Source organism: Octodon degus, unplaced genomic scaffold (assembly GCF_000260255.1).
Source record: "Octodon degus isolate 3935 unplaced genomic scaffold, OctDeg1.0 scaffold00023, whole genome shotgun sequence".
Classification (NCBI taxonomy): Eukaryota; Metazoa; Chordata; class Mammalia; order Rodentia; family Octodontidae; genus Octodon; species Octodon degus.
The window spans coordinates 10,260,022-10,263,944 of NW_004524599.1; the positions used below are offsets into that span (position 1 = coordinate 10,260,022).

Sequence of the window (3,923 nt, forward strand, 5' to 3'; positions counted from 1 at the left end):
TATTATTACTCCAGAGCAGGGAAATGAAATGTAGTAAATAAAAACTAACGTACCCAGTGTGGTGGTGGGTGGGGAGTGGGGGTAGAAGCATGTAGGGCGCAGTGTGCTGGGGGGACCTGTCCTGGGAGGCCCGCTCGGCCCACGGGGGCCAGCTCTGAGCCCACAGGACTGAGGGCCAGGGGCAAACGAGGCTTCTGCACCACAGAACTGTCAAGGGAAGAAAGGCATTTAAACTTCTCAAGAACGTGTATTAAAAGCAAGGAAGACTATTGACAACCAGGGTCATCTGAAGCTGACTGGCTCCGGGGACAGAGGTCACTGCTCAAGCCTAAGTTTTCCTAGGACTGCTACAGAGATGCTTGATGCAAAGGTTTGGGCAGAATCTGTAGTGGAGTGAGATGCAATGGACCCATGTGGTTTCCTTATGAAGATTATTTTGGCCCTCTCCCCACTGCTCCTAGCAAGTGCCGTCTTGTCCTGGAAAATGGCCAAGATGATTGAAGCGCGGGAGACGGAGCAAAAGAAGAAACAAAAAAGTCAAGAAAATAATGCAAAAGTGAAACGACTGAAAAAGACTGAAGGAATGAACAGGTTTTGCAAGCAAAAGAAAAGGTCATTAGGGAAATTATGCAGCTTTGGAAAGACCCCATAAGGTTTCTTTGGACTTTATGGAAGTTCTTACTGTCCATATGGAAGAATCATTCCAGAGTCTGACTTCAACACTGTAGTAACTTTTAGGCCTGGGCATAGATGTTTGTTGGTGACCACTGGCAGTTATTTTAAATTTGTAATGATTACACTGAGTATAATGTGAGCATCACGGATGCCTAACCCCGAAAACTCTGGAATCCCAAACTTTGTGCCCATGGAGGTGGTGCCATAAGTAGCCAACTCCACAGCTGACCTCTGATGGGTCCCAATCAAAATACAAAGGCACTAAAAGCATTTTTCCAGACTATAGGAAACATGCTTACTTCAGGATGTCTTATGTATATGCGAATATTCCAAAGTGTGAAAACATCTAAAGCCTTTCTGGTTCCAGGCATTTCAGAAAAGGAATATTCAACCTGTAGTACAAATTCTTTAGTACTGCCTTAGTGATTTGCCATGTTTTACCCTATGTTCTAAAATACAAATATCCTATAGAAATGAATGACTTTTTGAGTTACATTTCTTGTTATATAGGTCTTGCTTTATCTTGGTCTTAACCGTCCAGCAGAAAAGTATAAAAACAAAGTATAAAAAGTAAAGCCATATTAATATGCTGAGCTGTAAAAGGCTCAAGTCAACAACTTCTGACATGGCCAGTCTTACAGATAACTCACTACTATTATGGACTACTGGACTATCTTGGAATATTTTGCTGAATTCATGCACCTACAATATTTAAATGGCAATGGAATACCCATCTCTGACAAAACTAAACACAAAAAGAGGATGCAAATGAAGGACCATTTTGTATCTGTATATTCAAAATAGTTAGGATAGATATACAGCTACATTTTCTTAATTCAATGAATAGAAAGATTTGTTCTAATAGTGTTTGTGGACAGGATACCATGTCTGCATCTTGTACTATGAATAACTACTATGAAGACAACAATTTGCAATGTATTAATTATTGAAACTGTCCTACTAAACAGTTTTGAAACTGTCTCATTGCTTTTGTTTCTCAATAAAATTATTTAAGAAAAAAAAGATGACTTTTTGACCTCTATTCAATAATGATCTGAAAGAGTCCTGTACTTTTAAGAATTTTAAAGTCAAATTTACCCTCTTTGAAGTGAAAGTTTGCTTGGGCTTAAAAGAGACAGTATATTAATCACATTTTTCTTTTTAAATCATCATTACTTCTTGGAATCATCCTGACTTTTTCAGAGCAAAGTAATATTAATCAACAAGTACATCTATTTCTGATTTTAGCTCTTCAGACAACTGGTTATTATCAAGACATTCCTTATTTTTTAAAAACTATTTTTAAAAAACCATCTTGTTTTGCCTATGTATAGTACAACCTACTAGATGTAATAATTTTTGTACTTATAAACACTGACACTTTCTTAGAAATTGAGTTCTTAAAACTTGCAGTAAAAATACCAAACACTGCAATACCATGCAAGCATTTTTTTCTTGTGCTAAAACAGAAATATTCCACAATTAAAGTGTCCAAGTTAATATTCTAAGTTAAAATGTATTATCAGATAACTTCCTCATTATACAAATAAAACTTTTTTTTATTCCATTCTTCATTTTAACTTTCTTGGTAATGATGTCCTGTACTTCTGGTCAAACAGGTTGAGGTGAAGATTAACACTTTATTTTTGTTTAAGGAGCTCTGAAAGAGTTGACATGTAAGCCATATTGCATAAGTGGTAAAGACCTATAATTAGGAAAAAATTGGTCAGGCATAATAGTAATTGCACGAAGAGGATAAATTATTTTAAAATAAGGATGCGCTATAGTTAGGTCTAGATTAAAAGATTCTTCAATTATGAAATATAACCAGAACTTTTGACTATTAAACATGACTTTTCTAAATGTATAATCCAGTAATTTTATTCACTGTAGCACTTAATAACTTATTAATGTTTACTGCACCTCTGATGATACATTTTAAGTTAGTCACTATCCAACAGCTCTAATTTAAAAATGAAAGTACCAAACAAATTTGAAGCTCTTTTTATTAAAAAAAGAAAACACTAATGTACCCATCGTATCAAATCAAGACCAAGAAGAATTATGTTTCATGCAGCAAAGTTGTCAATGAGATGACACTTGCCTGTATTTGCTTAAATGGATAAACATATTGTTCAAAGATTGTGCACTACAGAGGATACATAATCATTTGCACTTTTCTTGGAAATTGCATGTACATTCAATAAGCCAAAAACACTTGGTTAGCCAATGTTGGGAGAAGTGGCTACATTTATTAGATTTGTTTACTAATTGAAGAAATGTCAGTGTTTAAAGTGAGTTGGTCGCCACTGAGCTGATCTCAATTATAAGTAAAATATTTACATTTTCTGCTCATCACAACCATTGGGCTAAGATGGGAGGCAACTAGAGCTACCAGAAAGGAAACCAACTAAGCTATGAAGCAGCACAATCTCTGGTCCTGTTTCTAATGATAAGTTTGTCTGTTATGCACCTAAACAAAACATCTACTAGTCTTTCAAACCACTACATTTAGACTATATTTTATATGCATGTACACCTTGCAAATTCCAGGCCAAATTAATCAAAGCTTAAATTGATGAGAAAAAAAGGAAAAATAAAAGTATTAATTATTGAACTTCTCAAAGTAGGAATGAGAAGTTGTAACTTTGTCCCTTGTCTTGACAATTATAAAAAGTTTTAAAATCCTTTGCAAAAGATAGGACAGCAACTGATAAAATTAAACAATTTCAAATAATTGTGAAAAGTAAAAAGCAAAAGAAATTAAATACTAGATAACTGTAAGTATAAATCAGGATAGCAAAGGTAGAGCAAGCATACTAGAACATTCAAAGGGCTTAAAATCACCCTTTATAAGGCAAGATCTTTCAGAAAAAGTTAAACAGAACAGTGCAATAAATAGCTCATTGCATGACTTTCTATAGTACTAGGGATTGAACCCAGAGTCTTCACGCTGACACTGACCTGTATCTCCCATCCTTTTTGTAGTTTTCATTTTCAGGCAGAATGCCACTAAGTTGTGAGTTTGTTGAGATTTAGGTTATTTGTTAAGCTACTCTAAAGCTAGTTGAAGCATAAAAGTTGAAAATTGTTCCAGAGTTCCTATCATTTTCACCCTAATTAATATAAAATTACCTTTTAACATTTGTCTTTGATTTTATACTTAATATTTGTGTGGCTAACACCAAAAAATCATTAGTATTTTACTCGCTTAACCAATTTTCTCAAATTCTAGTTATATGTCAGAG

General features: G+C 34.6%; 1 pseudogene; it reads left to right on the plus strand.

The window, feature by feature from the left end:
* Nucleotides 1-355: 355 nt before the first annotated feature.
* LOC101581236 lies at nt 356-652 on the plus strand (annotated as a pseudogene).
* The last annotated feature ends 3,271 nt before the right edge of the window (nt 653-3,923 follow it).